Here is a 17,215-nt window from a genome sequence, read left to right as displayed (position 1 = left end):
AAAAGCGTTTTTGCAACCATTGGCATCCCACTGTAACTGCTATCACCAGAAGTGCATTCTGAGTCGGATCTCAGTCTCAGTGTAGAGTTTGTCAAAACATTGTTTTCAGCTGAAATAAACGCATTTTTGCAACCATTGGCATCCCACTGTAACTGCTATCACCAGAAGTGCATTCTGATTCGGATCTCAGTCTCAGTGTAGAGATTTTGTCAAATAGTTGTTTTCAGCTGAAATAAAAGCATTTTTGCAACCATTGGCATCCCACTGTATCTGCTATCACCAGAAGTGCATTGTAGGTCGGATCTCAGCCACAGTGTAGAGAGTTTGTCAATACGTTGTTTTCAGCTGAAATAAAAGCTTTCTTGCAACCATTGGCATCCCACTGTAACTGCTATCACCAGAAGTGCATTCTGAGTCGGATCTCAGTCTCAGTGTAGAGTTTGTCAAAACGTTGTTTTCAGCTGAAATAAACGCATTTTTGCAACCATTGGCATCCCACTGTAACTGCTATCACCAGAAGTGCATTCTGATTCGGATCTCAGTCTCAGTGTAGAGATTTTGTCAAATAGTTGTTTTCAGCTGAAATAAAAGCATTTTTGCAACCATTGGCATCCCACTGTATCTGCTATCACCAGAAGTGCATTGTAGGTCGGATCTCAGCCACAGTGTAGAGAGTTTCTCAAGTCGTTGTTTTCAGCTGAAATAAAAGCGTTTTTGCAATCAATGGCATCCCACTGTAACTGCTATCACCAGAAGTGCATTCTGAGTCGGATCTCAGCCTCAGTGTAGAGAGTTTGTCAATACATTGTTTTCAGCTGAATTAAAAGCTTTCTTGCAACCATCGGCATCCCTCTGTAACTGCTATCACCAGAAGTGCATTCTAAGTCAGATCTCAGTTTCAGTGTAGAGAGTTTGTCAAATCGTTGTTTTAAGCTGAAATAAAAGCTTTTTTGCAACCATTGGCATCCCACTGTAACTGCTGTCACCAGAACTGCATTCTAGGTTGGATCTCAGTCTCAGTGTAGAGAGTTTGTCAGAACGTTGTTTTCAGCTGAAATAAATGTGTTTTTGCAACCTTTGGCATCCCACGGTAACTGCTATCACCAGAAATGTATTCTGATTCGGATCTCAGACTCAGTTTATAGAGTTTGTCATAATGTTGTTTTTAGGTAAAATAAACACGTTTTTGCAACCATTGGAATCCCACTGTAACTGCTGTCACCAGAAGTGCATTCTTAGTCGGATCTCAGTCTCAGTGTAGAGAGTTTGTCAAAACTTTGTTTTCAGCTGAAATTAAAGCGTTTTTGCAACCATTGGCATCAACTGTAACTGCTATCACCAGAAGTGCATTCTAGGTCGGATCTCAGCCACAGTGTAGAGAGTTTGTCAATACGTTGTTTTCAGCTGAAATAAAAGCTTTCTTGCAACCGTCGGCATCCCTCTGTAACTGCTATCACTAGAAGTGCATTCTGAGTCGGATTTCAGTCTTTGTGTAGAGAGTTTGTCAAAAAATTGTTTTCAGCTGAAATAAACGCATTTTTGCAACCATTGGCATCCCACTGTAACTGCTATCACCAGAAGTGCATTCTGAGTCGGATCTCAGTCTCAGTGTAGAGAGTTTGTCAAATAGTTGATTTCAGCTGAAATAAAAGCATTTTTGCAACCATTGGCATCCCACTGTAACTGCTATCACCAGAAGTGCATTGTAGGTCAGATCTCAGCCACAGTGTAGAGAGTTTGTTAAAACGTTGTTTTCAGCTGATATAAACACGGTTGTGCAACCATTGGTATCCCACTGTAACTGCTATCACCAGAAGTCCATTCTTAGTCGGATCTCAGTCTAAGTGTAGAGAGTTTGTCAAATTGTTGTTTTCAGCTGAAATAAAAGTGTTTTTGCAACCATTGGCATCCCACTGTAACTGCTGTCACCAGAAGTGCATTCTAGGTTGGATCTTAGTCTCAGTGTAAAGAGTTTGTCAGAACGTTGTTTTCAGCTGAAATAAATCTGTTTTCGCAACCTTTGGCATCCCACGGTAATTGCTATCACCAGAAATACATTCTGAGTCGGATCTCAGACTCAGTTTATAGAGTTTGTCAAAATGTTGTTTTTAGCTAAAATAAACACGTTTTTGCAACCATTGGAATCCCACTGTAACTGCTATCTCCAGAAGTGCATTCTGAGCTGGATCTCAGACTCAGTTTATTTTGTCAAAACGTTGTTTTCAGCTGAAATTAACGCGTTTTTGCAACCATTGAGATCCCACTGTAACTGCTGTCACTAGAAGTGCATTCTTAGTCGGATCTCTGTCTCAGTATAGAGAGTTTTTCAAAACTTTGTTTTCAGCTGAAATAAACGCGTTTCTGCAACCATTGGCATCCCACTGTAACTGCTTTCACTAGAAGTGCATTCTGAGTCGGATCTCTGCCACAGTGTAGAGAGTTGGTCAAAACGTTGTTTTCAGCAGAAATAAATGCTTTTTTGCAACCTTTGGCATCCCACTGTAACTGCTATCACCAGAAGAGCATTGTAGGTCAGATCTCAGCCACAGTGTAGAGAGTTTGTTAAAACGTTGTTTTCAGCTGATATAAACACGGTTGTGCAACCATTGGTATCCCACTGTAACTGCTATCACCAGAAGTGCATTCTTAGTCGGATCTCAGTCTCAGTGTAGAGAGTTTGTCAAATTGTTGTTTTCAGCTGAAATAAAAGTGTTTTTGCAACCTTTGGAATCCCACTGTAACTGCTATCTCCAGAAGTGCATTCTGAGCTGGATCTCAGACTCAGTTTATTTTGTCAAAACGTTGTTTTCAGCTGAAATTAACGCGTTTTTGCAACCATTGAGATCCCACTGTAACTGCTGTCACTAGAAGTGCATTCTTAGTCGGATCTCTGTCTCAGTATAGAGAGTTTGTCAAAACTTTGTTTTCAGCTGAAATAAACGCGTTTTTGCAACCATTGGCATCCCACTGTAACTGCTTTCACTAGAAGTGCATTCTGAGTCGGATCTCTGCCACAGTGTAGAGAGTTGGTCAAAACGTTGTTTTCAGCAGAAATAAATGCTTTTTTGCAACCTTTGGCATCCCACTGTAACTGCTATCACCAGAAGAGCATTCTGAGTCGGATCACAGTCTCAGTTTATAGAGTTTGTCAAAACGTTGTTTTCAGCTGAAATAAACACGTTTTTGCAACCATTGGCATCCCACTGTAACTGCTATCACCAGAAGTACATTCTAGGTCGGATCTCAACCACAGTGTAGAGAGTTTGTCAATACGTTGTTTTCAGCTGAAATAAAAGCTTTCTTGCAACCATTGGCATCCCACTGTAACTGCTATCACCAGAAGTGCATTCTGAGTCGGATCTCAGTCTTTGTGTAGAGAGTTTGTCAAAAAGTTGTTTTCTGCTGAAATAAACGCATTTTTGCAACCATTGGCATCCCACTGTAACTGCTATCACCAGAAGTGCATTGTAGGTCGGATCTCAGCCACAGGGTATATAGTTTGTCAAATTGTTGTTTTGAGCTGAAATAAAAGCGTTTTTGCAACCATTGGCATCCCACTGTAACTGCTATCACCAGAAGTGCATTCTGAGTCGGAACTCAGTTTCAGTGTAGAGAGTTTGTCAAAACGTTGTTTTCAGCTGAAATAAACGCATTTTTGCAACCATTGGCATCCCACTGTAACTGCTATCACCAGAAGTGCATTCTGAGTCGGATCTCAGTCTCAGTGTAGAGAGTTTGTCAAATCGTTGTTTTCAGCTGAAATAAAAGCGTTTTTGCAACCAGTGGCATCCCACTGTAACTGCTATCACCAGAAGTGCATTCTGAGTCGGATCTCAGCCACAGTGTAGAGAGTTTGTCAATACATTGTTTTCAGCTGAATTAAAAGCTTTCTTGCAACCATCGGCATCCCTCTGTAACTGCTATCACCAGAAGTGCATTCTAAGTCAGATCTCAGTTTCAGTGTAGAGAGTTTGTCAAATCGTTGTTTTAAGCTGAAATAAAAGCTTTTTTGCAACCATTGGCATCCCACTGTAACTGCTGTCACCAGAAGTGCATTCTAGGTTGGATCTCAGTCTCAGTGTAGAGAGTTTGTCAGAACGTTGTTTTCAGCTGAAATAAATGTGTTTTTGCAACCTTTGGCACCCCACGGTAACTGCTATCACCAGAAATGTATTCTGATTCGGATCTCAGACTCAGTTTATAGAGTTTGTCAAAACGTTGTTTTCAGCTGAAATTAACGCGGTTTTCCAACCATTGAGATCCCACTGTAACTGCTGTCACCAGAAGTGCATTCTTAGTCGGATCTCAGTCTCAGTGTAGAGAGTTTGTCAAAACTTTGTTTTCAGCTGAAATTAAAGCGTTTTTGCAACCATTGGCATCAACTGTAACTGCTATCACCAGAAGTGCATTCTAGGTCGGATCTCAGCCACAGTGTAGAGAGTTTGTCAATACGTTGTTTTCAACTGAAATAAAAGCTTTCTTGCAACCGTCGGCATCCCTCTGTAACTGCTATCACCAGAAGTGCATTCTGAGTCGGATTTCAGTCTTTGTGTAGAGAGTTTGTCAAAACGTTGTTTTCAGCTGAAATAAATGCATTTTTGCAACCATTGGCATCCCACTGTAACTGCTATCACCAGAGGTGCATTCTTAGTCGGATCTCAGTCTCAGTGTAGAGAGTTTGTCAAATTGTTGTTTTCAGCTGAAATAAAAGTGTTTTTGCAACCATTGGCATCCCACTGTAACTGCTGTCACCAGAAGTGCATTCTAGGTTGGATCTTAGTCTCAGTGTAAAGAGTTTGTCAGAACGTTGTTTTCAGCTGAAATAAATGTGTTTTTGCAACCTTTGGCATCCCACGGTAACTGCTATCACCAGAAATGCATTCTGAGTCGGATCTCAGACTCAGTTTATAGAGTTTGTCAAAATGTTGTTTTTAGCTAAAATAAACACGTTTTTGCAACCATTGGAATCCCACTGTAACTGCTATCTCCAGAAGTGCATTCTGAGCTGGATCTCAGACTCAGTTTATTTTGTCAAAACGTTGTTTTCAGCTGAAATTAACGCGTTTTTGCAACCATTGAGATCCCACTGTAACTGCTGTCACTAGAAGTGCATTCTTAGTCGGATCTCTGTCTCAGTATAGAGAGTTTTTCAAAACTTTGTTTTCAGCTGAAATAAACGCGTTTTTGCAACCATTGGCATCCCACTGTAACTGCTTTCACTAGAAGTGCATTCTGAGTCGGATCTCTGCCACAGTGTAGAGAGTTGGTCAAAACGTTGTTTTCAGCAGAAATAAATGCTTTTTTGCAACCTTTGGCATCCCACTGTAACTGCTATCACCAGAAGAGCATTGTAGGTCAGATCTCAGCCACAGTATAGAGAGTTTGTTAAAACGTTGTTTTCAGCTGATATAAACACGGTTGTGCAACCATTGGTATCCCACTGTAACTGCTATCACCAGAAGTGCATTCTTAGTCGGATCTCAGTCTCAGTGTAGAGAGTTTGTCAAATTGTTGTTTTCAGCTGAAATAAAAGTGTTTTTGCAACCATTGGCATCCCACTGTAACTGCTGTCACCAGAAGTGCATTCTAGGTTGGATCTTAGTCTCAGTGTAAAGAGTTTGTCAGAACGTTGTTTTCAGCTGAAATAAACGTGTTTTTGCAACCTTTGGCATCCCACGGTAACTGCTATCACCAGAAATGCATTCTGAGTCGGATCTCAGACTCAGTTTATAGAGTTTGTCAAACTGTTGTTTTTAGCTAAAATAAACACGTTTTTGCAACCATTGGAATCCCACTGTAACTGCTATCTCCAGAAGTGCATTCTGAGCTGGATCTCAGACTCAGTTTATTTTGTCAAAAAGTTGTTTTCAGCTGAAATTAACGCGTTTTTGCAACCATTGAGATCCCACTGTAACTGCTGTCACTAGAAGTGCATTCTTAGTCGGATCTCTGTCTCAGTATAGAGAGTTTGTCAAAACTTTGTTTTCAGCTGAAATAAACGCGTTTTTGCAACCATTGGCATCCCACTGTAACTGCTTTCACTAGAAGTGCATTCTGAGTCGGATCTCTGCCACAGTGTAGAGAGTTGGTCAAAACGTTGTTTTCAGCAGAAATAAATGCTTTTTTGCAACCTTTGGCATCCCACTGTAACTGCTATCACCAGAAGAGCATTCTGAGTCGGATCACAGTCTCAGTTTATAGAGTTTGTCAAAACGTTGTTTTCAGCTGAAATAAACACGTTTTTGCAACCATTGGCATCCCACTGTAACTGCTATCACCAGAAGTACATTCTAGGTCGGATCTCAACCACAGTGTAGAGAGTTTGTCAATACGTTGTTTTCAGCTGAAATAAAAGCTTTCTTGCAACCATTGGCATCCCACTGTAACTGCTATCACCAGAAGTGCATTCTGAGTCGGATCTCAGTCTTTGTGTAGAGAGTTTGTCAAAACGTTGTTTTCTGCTGAAATAAACGCATTTTTGCAACCATTGGCATCCCACTGTAACTGCTATCACCAGAAGTGCATTCTGAGTCGGATCTCAGTCTCAGTGTAGAGAGTTTGTCAAATAGTTGTTTTCAGCTGAAATAAAAGCATTTTTGCAACCATTGGCATCCCATTGTAACTCCTATCACCAGAAGTGCATTGTAGGTCGGATCTCAGCCACAGGGTATATAGTTTGTCAAATTGTTGTTTTGAGCTGAAATAAAAGCGTTTTTTGTCCACATTTGGCATCCCACTGTAACTGCTGTCACCAGAAGTGCATTCTAGGCACTCTCAGTGTAGAGAGTTTGTCAGAACTTTGTTTTGAGCTGAAATAAACGTGTTTTTGCAACCTTTGGCATCCCACGGTAACTGCTATCACCAGAAATGCATTCTGAGTCAGATCTCAGACTCAGTTTATAGAGTTTGTCAAACTGTTGTTTTTCGCTAAAATAAACACGTTGTTCCAACCATTGGAATCCCACTGTAACTGCTATCTCCAGAAGTGCATTCTGAGCTGGATCTCAGACTCAGTTTATTTTGTCAAAACGTTGTTTTCAGCTGAAATAAACGCGTTTTTGCAACCATTGGCATCCCACTGTAACTGCTATCACCAGAAGTGCATTCTGAGTCGGATCTCAGTCTCAGTGTAGAGAGTTTGTCAGAACGTTGTTTTCAGCTGAAATAAATGTGTTTTTGCAACCTTTGGCATCCCACGGTAACTGCTATCACCAGAAATGTATTCTGATTCGGATCTCAGACTCAGTTTATAGAGTTTGTCAAAATGTTGTTTTTAGCTAAAATAAACACGTTTTTGCAACCATTGGAATCCCACTGTAACTGCTATCTCCAGAAGTGCATTCTGAGCTGGATCTCAGACTCAGTTTATTTTGTCAAAACATTGTTTTCAGCTGAAATTAACGCGTTTTTGCAACCATTGAGATCCCACTGTAACTGCTGTCACCAGAAGTGCATTCTTAGTCGGATCTCAGTCTCAGTGTAGAGAGTTTGTCAAAACTTTGTTTTCAGCTGAAATAAAAGCTTTTTTGCAACCATTGGCATCCCACTGTAACTGCTATCACCAGAAGTGCATTCTGAGTCGGATCTCAGTCTCAGTGTAGAGAGTTTGTCAAAATGTTGTTTTCAGCTGAAATAAACGCGTTTTTGCAACCATTGGCATCCCACTGTAACTGCTATCACCAGAAGTACATTGTAGGTCGGATCTTAGACACAGTGTAGAGAGTTTGTCAATACATTGTTTTCAGCTGAAATAAACGTGTTTTGCAACCATTGGCATCCCACTGTAACTGCTATCACCAGATTTGCATTCTGAGTCGGATCTCAGTCTTTGTGTAGAGAGTTTGTCAAAACGTTGTTTTCAGCTGAAATAAACGCATTTTTGCAACCATTGGCATCCCACTGTAACTGCTATCACCAGAAGTGCATTCTGTATCGGATCTCAGTCTCAGTGTAGAGAGTTTGTCAAATAGTTGTTTTCAGCTGAAATAAAAGCATTTTTGCAACCATTGGCATCCCACTGTAACTGCTATCACCAGAAGTGCATTGTAGGTCGGATCTCAGCCACAGTGTAGAGAGTTTGTTAAAACGTTGTTTTCAGCTGATATAAAGACGGTTGTGCAACCATTGGTATCCCACTGTAACTACTATCACCAGAAGTGCATTCTTAGTCGGATCTCAGTCTCAGTGTAGAGAGTTTGTCAAATCGTTGTTTTCAGCTGATATAAAAGCTTTCTTGCAACCGTCGGCATCCCTCTGTAACTGCTATCACCAGAAGTGCATTCTGAGTCGGATCTCAGTTTCAGTGTAGAGAGTTTGTCAAATCGTTGTTTTCAGCTGAAATAAAAGCTTATTTGCAACCATTGGCATCCCACTGTAACTGCTATCACCAGAAGTGCATTCTGAGTCGGATCTCAGTCTCAGTGTAGAGAGTTTGTTAAAACGTTGTTTTCAGCTGAAATAAAAGCATTTTTGCAACCATTGGCATCCCACTGTAACTGCCATCACCAGAAGTACATTGTAGGTCGGATCTTAGCCACAGTGTAGAGAGTTTGTCAATACATTGTTTTCAGCTGAAATAAACGTGTTTTTGCAACCATTGGAATCCCACTGTACCTGCTATCACCAGAAGTGCATTCTGAGTCGGATCTCAGTCTTTGTGTAGAGAGTTTGTCAAAACGTTGTTTTCAGCTGAAATAAACGCATTTTTGCAACCATTGGCATCCCACTGTATCTGCTATCACCAGAAGTGCACTCTGAGTCGGATCTCAGTCTCAGTGTAGATAGTTTGTCAAATAGTTGTTTTCAGCTGATATAAAAGCTTTCTTGCAACCGTCGGCATCCCTCTGTAACTGCTATCACCAGAAGTGCATTCTGAGTCGGATCTCAGTCTTTATGTAGAGAGTTTGTCAAACGTTGTTTTCAGCTGAAATAAACGCATTTTTGGAACCATTGGCATCCCACTGTAACTGCTATCACCAGAAGTGCATTCTGAGTTGGATCTCAGTCTCAGTGTAGAGAGTTTGTCAAATAGTTGTTTTCAGCTGAAATAAAAGCATTTTTGCCACCATTGGCATCCCACTGTAACTGCTATCACCAGAAGTGCATTGTAGGTCGGATCTCAGCCACAGTGTAGAGAGTTTGTTAAAACGTTGTTTTCAGCTGATATAAACACGGTTCTGCAACCATTGGTATCCCACTGTAACTGCTATCACCAGAAGTGCATTCTTAGTCGGATCTCAGTCTCAGTATAGAGAGCTTGTCAAATTGTTGTTTTCAGCTGAAATAAAAGCGTTTTTGCAACCATTGGCATCCCACTGTAACTGCTGTCACCAGAAGTACATTCTAGGTTGGACCTCAGTCTCAGTGTAGTTTGTCAGAACGTTGTTTTCAGCTGAAATAAACGTGTTTTTGCAACCTTTGGCATCCCACGGTAACTGCTATCACCAGAAATGCATTCTGAGTCGGATCTCAGACTCAGTTTATAGAGTTTGTCAAAATGTTGTTTTTAGCTAAAATAAACACGTTTTTGCAACCATTGGAATCCTACTGTAACTGCTATCTCCAGAAGTGCATTCTGAGCTGGATCTCAGACTCAGTTTGTTTTGTCAAAACGTTGTTTTCAGCTGAAATAAACGCGTTTTTGCAACCATTGGCGTCCCACTGTAACTGCTGTCACCAGAAGTGCATTCTTAGTCGGATCTCAGTCTCAGTGTAGAGAGTTTGTCAAAACTTTGTTTTCAGCTGAAATAAAAGCTTTTTTGCAACCATTGGCATCCCACTGTAACTGCTATCACCAGAAGTGCATTCTGAGTCGGATCTCAGTCTCAGTGTAGAGAGTTTGTCAAAATGTTGTTTTCAGCTGAAATAAACGCGTTTTTGCAACCATTGGCATCCCACTGTAACTGCTATCACCAGAAGTACATTGTAGGTCGGATCTTAGACACAGTGTAGAGAGTTTGTCAATACATTGTTTTCAGCTGAAATAAACGTGTTTTTGCAACCATTGGCATCCCACTGTAACTGCTATCACCAGATTTGCATTCTGAGTCGGATCTCAGTCTTTGTGTAGAGAGTTTGTCAAAACGTTGTTTTCAGCTGAAATAAACGCATTTTTGCAACCATTGGCATCCCACTGTAACTGCTATCACCAGAAGTGCATTCTGTATCGGATCTCAGTCTCAGTGTAGAGAGTTTGTCAAATAGTTGTTTTCAGCTGAAATAAAAGCATTTTTGCAACCATTGGCATCCCACTGTAACTGCTATCACCAGAAGTGCATTGTAGGTCGGATCTCAGCCACAGTGTAGAGAGTTTGTTAAAACGTTGTTTTCAGCTGATATAAAGACGGTTGTGCAACCATTGGTATCCCACTGTAACTACTATCACCAGAAGTGCATTCTTAGTCGGATCTCAGTCTCAGTGTAGAGAGTTTGTCAAATCGTTGTTTTCAGCTGATATAAAAGCTTTCTTGCAACCGTCGGCATCCCTCTGTAACTGCTATCACCAGAAGTGCATTCTGAGTCGGATCTCAGTCTCAGTGTAGAGAGTTTGTTAAAACGTTGTTTTCAGCTGAAATAAAAGCATTTTTGCAACCATTGGCATCCCACTGTAACTGCCATCACCAGAAGTACATTGTAGGTCGGATCTTAGCCACAGTGTAGAGAGTTTGTCAATACATTGTTTTCAGCTGAAATAAACATGTTTTTGCAACCATTGGAATCCCACTGTACCTGCTATCACCAGAAGTGCATTCTGAGTCGGATCTCAGTCTTTGTGTAGAGAGTTTGTCAAAACGTTGTTTTCAGCTGAAATAAACGCATTTTTGCAACCATTGGCATCCCACTGTATCTGCTATCACCAGAAGTGCACTCTGAGTCGGATCTCAGTCTCAGTGTAGATAGTTTGTCAAATAGTTGTTTTCAGCTGATATAAAAGCTTTCTTGCAACCGTCGGCATCCCTCTGTAACTGCTATCACCAGAAGTGCATTCTGAGTCGGATCTCAGTCTTTATGTAGAGAGTTTGTCAAACGTTGTTTTCAGCTGAAATAAACGCATTTTTGGAACCATTGGCATCCCACTGTAACTGCTATCACCAGAAGTGCATTCTGAGTTGGATCTCAGTCTCAGTGTAGAGAGTTTGTCAAATAGTTGTTTTCAGCTGAAATAAAAGCATTTTTGCCACCATTGGCATCCCACTGTAACTGCTATCACCAGAAGTGCATTGTAGGTCGGATCTCAGCCACAGTGTAGAGAGTTTGTTAAAACGTTGTTTTCAGCTGATATAAACACGGTTCTGCAACCATTGGTATCCCACTGTAACTGCTATCACCAGAAGTGCATTCTTAGTCGGATCTCAGTCTCAGTATAGAGAGCTTGTCAAATTGTTGTTTTCAGCTGAAATAAAAGCGTTTTTGCAACCATTGGCATCCCACTGTAACTGCTGTCACCAGAAGTACATTCTAGGTTGGACCTCAGTCTCAGTGTAGTTTGTCAGAACGTTGTTTTCAGCTGAAATAAACGTGTTTTTGCAACCTTTGGCATCCCACGGTAACTGCTATCACCAGAAATGCATTCTGAGTCGGATCTCAGACTCAGTTTATAGAGTTTGTCAAACTGTTGTTTTTAGCTAAAATAAACACGTTTTTGCAACCATTGGAATCCCACTGTAACTGCTATCTCCAGAAGTGCATTCTGAGCTGGATCTCAGACTCAGTTTATTTTGTCAAAACGTTGTTTTCAGCTGAAATAAACGCGTTTTTGCTACCATTGGCATCCCACTGTAACTGCTACAGTATATCTCCGAAACGAAAGCAGCACAAACCGGCACAAATGATTGCAGTGAGTTTCGTCATTCATGCTGATCGATGGGTGGGTGGGCAACTTTATGAAGCAGGGCTATTACATTGTATGGAAATATACTTTCCCATCATTAGAATACATCTTTCTTACACCTGATGAAGATTGTTAGACATTTAAGAACTTTATAGTTTTGTGATAATAGTGTTCCAACTGTATGAAAATTTTCTGGGGGCAAATCATGCCCAAACTCATGCCACGTAGTACAAAATGACCCCAATGAAGGCGAGGAAACCTGACAGGGTTTACTCACAATTACTCGATGTGACGAAAACAACGGGTGCAATTTGTTTCGGTGCAATCTTCTTCTCCCGAATTGCAATTGCACACACAGGATTATGGCACTATTTGCCTAGCCCTAAGAACACAGTGATCGATGAATTGGAAACTCCATTATTCTATCAATACAGAGTTTTATTTTAAACAAATTGATCTTCCTTAAAGTAAATCCAAATTAATAACGTCAACTGAGAGAGTTTGAACATGGCATTCAGACTTAACACTGAAAGACTGAAATAAATTATTTTCAGACAAGGACGTCTTAGTTATTTGCAGTAGGACAGAACTGACACCGTTTTCTTTTTGGCTTTGGCAGTCCTTGCGCTGAGAGGTGTTTTTTTTATAAGACAAATGTAATCAATGATATTAAGTTATGTAGTTATTGTTATTGATAGTCTTGTAGTTATTGTGGAAACATTTTGACGTGCTTTTTGTAACTGCATTTTCTGTCGTGATCGTTGCAATGGAAAATGTGAAGCTTGTCCATACAGGCTGCTCAAAGTGAGTGATGATTTGGTTCGGTGGTAGCATTGTCGTGCCTGTGAGCTAGGTGCTGAGTTCATTTCCCAGCAGATTTGCCAGTTATACTTTTAAGAAATAAAGACACTTTCTGTAATATTTCAATAAAATAAACAAGATGTATGTAGTATTTTGACATTTTATTAATTATATATATTACAAAATTTATATGTAAATACAAAAAGAATATGCATGAATGAACATGAGTGAGCAAATGAGGTTTGAGTAGGGAGCTGCGTCAGCATGCGTAGGCTACAAAATAACAGGTAACAGTTTATTCCATGCTGAAAGGAAAATAAAAGAAACAACTTTTCAGCTGTGGAGGCGTCTCCAGGTGAGAATGATCAAACGTGAATACTAACAATGGCCCAGCTCTAGGGGCCAGATTAGACCAACAATCTCCTGTTGTTTAATGCCACAATGAGAAACCAAATGCACATGTGTTTGCATTTCCCTTCAAAGCTAGGAAGCATATACAAAAAAATACTACAGTACATAATTCTAGGTTACATATTTTCACCCACTAACTCCTCTTCACAAAACACAACCTCCCAACTCGAAATGAAAAGATCAGAAAATAGAGAAAAAGAACTAGAAGGCAGTTTTTGTTCTCATGGTGCCTCACTCGATATTACCATCGTTGCAATGCATTTACTCCAACCTCTGAAACCCATTCGTGCGTGGATGTTATTCTGGTATGTTATGCAAAGTCGCTGAATATTTAGAGGCAAGGTAAACCCTGCACGTGTTTTGTTCATTGTGTTTTGTAATAAAATATTAACTTCAGAGTAACTCGTAAAACCACTAAACAATCTAAAAACAATTTCTCTAGCCTACTCGATAAATACCTCATCTTCCAGCTTTGTGTTGCAACGAGTGCTTGTTCCAGTGTTGTGCTATGATACAAGAAGGTGTTCACGTGACTGTCTACAAGAAAGTTTAAAGGTACCAACAAATTCGGTACTTTTAATAACTCGATGTGACGAAAACAACGGGTGCAATTTGTTTCGGTACAATCTTCTTCTCACGAATTGCAATTGTGATCTATTTTCACAACACTAACAATATTTTTCAAGTTTCACTAGCATGTGTAACGATCATTATAACGTTCTCGACAATTGAAGCTTTCAAAGAGGTCTTCGCTGAAGATGCAGGAAATACTGTAAATCAGAAATCAGTTCAACTCTCTGACGCTGGGGTCAACTTATCAGAGATCACAATTCATTATTCTTGCAGCTAGATGACGTACGAACGCAATACCAATTTGATCCGTTCCCGAATTTAGCAAGGAGCTATAGCACCTTACCTTTCACCTTATTTGAAATCAGCTGTTGGATCCTGTCTGCCAAGAATTTTAGGATTTCGTTGGAGAGACCAGGTTTGAGCTAAGTATTTGAACCTTGCTAAGAGAGCTTTATATTCTGTGTTTTTTAGGCAACATGTTATAATATATATATAAAAAACATGTTAATATAGTGTAGATAATATTTACTATTACTACAGCAGTCAAGTCGTATGCCTAAGCCTTTACACCAACACGCCACTTGAATACTTGAGCTATAACTGAACAAGGCAGGCAAAAAGTTTCCGATTATAAGTCAATCCTCTGTGATAAGCAGGCTATCCTGACTAATGCTCTAACACAAACAAGGGCCACTTTAAATGAGCTCCAGTTTGACACCTGCAGTGATGAAGTGCCTTTGTCCACAACCCCAATGCAGGAAGGCCTGTTTGGTGAAACCCTGGTTAGAGGTTACCTGTCAGTCATATAAAGATGATAAATACATGAGGAACATGAGTAATCAAAAAAGATACTACAACTAATGATATTGCAAAGAATCACCAGCTGTGACCACTGTGCTCCTCTTTCTTACTTTAAACCTGGAAACCTGACAATCAACTACATGACTACAACCATTGTTGTCAGGACCTCCACACACACATACACCAGTACCAGTTGTCCCTCAGCAAGAATATGCAGACTCCTCATACAGACACCAGAACCAGTGAGCCACAGCAAGAACACGTAGACTCCACACAAACAGAAAACACTACCAGTGATCTCCAGCAGGAACTAATTAACGGGGTTCATGCAGAGACACTGAGAGACTGGATCCTTCAGTATGTTAACACTGTAATGAGAAAGGAATTTATACAAACAAAACAGTTAACAAAGATCTAATTTTAACACATGAAATTTTAATTATCAATAATTCGGTGCATTATCTTGAACATTACACAGAATAAAAGAATTTTAAAGTATATCTATGTACAGATTATTGGTAAGAAATTGCCTCCTAACCCCAAGTTATGCATTCTTAATATATACCCAGATATATATAATATATATATAGAAAATAGTTTTTCTCAAGGAAACCCATTTAATATCTGAGGACATAGATAGAGTACGCAAGAGACGGCCGGGACAGCTGTTTTTTGCCTCGTGTAAGTCTTGTGCAAGAGGAATCATTACTCTTATGCACAAATCAATTCCTCTACAAGTAAAAGATACTGTACAATATGTGACCGTTTAGGGAGGTATGTCATTATCCAGTGTGAACTGCTTTCTGTTAAACTTAATGTAGTAAACGTTTATGGAACAAATGATGATTATCCCAGTTTTTACAGAAACTTATTCCTGATACTGGCCTCACTGCCAGGTTATTTTATCATAGGGGGAGATTTTAACTGTACCCTCTGCCCTAAAAAAGATAGGTGAACTGGTATCAACACTTCTCATCAGCAAACAAGGAAAGATGTATAGTACATCACTGTATAGAAGATTTTAACATATTGGAAATTTGGAAATGTAGAAACCCTGAACTTAAGCCTTAAATGAACTTAAGGCTTTCTCTTGTTATTTTTTCTCTTGTTATTCAGACACTTATCAAACTTTTTCTCGAATAGACTATTTCTTGATATCCATAGAATTATTACCTAAAATTTCAAAATGCTGGTATGACAGCATAATTATTTCAGACCATGCATGTGTTTCATTTAATTATCTATGTCCAAACTCTCTCAGAGTACCTTCTAGGTGGCGTTTTCAGACAACTTGATTGAAAGATCTGGACTTTTTAAAATTTCTTGAAGCACAAACAGATTTCTTTTTTGAGGTAAATACAATTCAAACTTCAGCTTGTGTGAGATGGGAAGCATTTTCGTTACACATGTTAGTGAAACTTGAAAATATTGTTCGAGTTGTGAATATAGATTACAATTGCAATTCGCGAGAAGAAGATTGCACCGAAACAAATAGCACCCGTTGTTTTCGTCACATCGAGTAATTAAAAGTACCAAATTTGTTGTTACTATCTATTACTGCTGAACAGAGCTTTGCAAAATCGAGCAGCTTTGTCCTTCTGGTGTGAGACTATATAACCTCATTTTTGTTCTTATTTTTGATATATAACACTAGGGGATTCTAATTGAAAAGTTTGAAGGTGGGTTAGACTGCAGGTGTTCAGTAACTGGTTCCACAGCAGGTGAATTAGTTCCCTACCAGCTGTATGTGTGGAGCTTGCGTGCTCTGCCCGCGTTCTCATGGGTTTCCTCCTGCAGCCCAGTGTTGGCGAGACTGGTGATACTGGCGGGTAGATTGTGTTGTTGCCCTGTGACCCAGGCAGTTACTGTAAAGTCGAAGATGAGATGGAGGGAGGGATGCATGCAGGCAGTGATATTCATATATAGGTAGGTGTTGATGGATAGGTTTAGGGTTTAACTTCCTCATGTATCAAAATAATATTTGCTTGTTATTTTTTAGCAAAGTACTAGTTAATACAGTAATAGTCCACTGCCTCAGTTATTTCCGAGATGTACAGTATATAAGACACATTAATTATATTTCCTATGTATTAAAGCCAAAGCTAAACTGAACCCACTCTGTCTTTCAGTAAGCTCTAGTATATAAATAAAGTGCTAGAATCACATATTTTTTTAAACCTCAGTTAACAGGTAGGAAAACCAAATAACAGTCAGAAGAAATCTTCACTTATTTGATAACTTGTCTCTTTCCTCCACATAAATGGCCTATTACATAATACAATTTATAATCTCATTGCAACTGTGTAAGAATGCCACACCCCCAATAACTAAAAAACATATGCATTAATAAGAAATGTTAAATCAAGCCCATAATGTCCTGCCATCTTGCCAACCATTTTATACACAAATATACAGCACTGTCATATTTTAATGCACAATGTCCCCCTAAAGTGTATTTGTTTTATTAAACAGATAACAGATGTCAACCATGTTTTCTTAAAATAAGAAGTTATGAATCTAGAATACAAATGTCACAAAGGATGCTTTTGCATCTTTTTCTAACGTCATGGTCTCTTTTTCCTCTGACCCAAGTCAGTTATTAAAGATGTTTTAATTGCAAACTGTCATCATCATCTTGTCATCATTATAATCATTCTTTTCTTTATTAGCCCTTGTCCAGAATTCCAGAATTCATTCATTCAGCTCTTGTGTTAATTTGATCTTCCCATCTTCCATGAAGATGGGTCTAATCTTCTCCATTGTGAACCAGTTCAAATTTCTCTGTTTCCATTCCATTGC

The sequence above is a fragment of the Atractosteus spatula genome, chromosome 6 (assembly GCF_055471065.1).
Source record: "Atractosteus spatula isolate fAtrSpa1 chromosome 6, fAtrSpa1.hap1, whole genome shotgun sequence".
NCBI lineage: Eukaryota > Metazoa > Chordata > Actinopteri > Semionotiformes > Lepisosteidae > Atractosteus > Atractosteus spatula.
The sequence above is the reverse complement of the archived record's forward strand: the minus strand, read 5'-3'. Positions refer to the sequence as shown.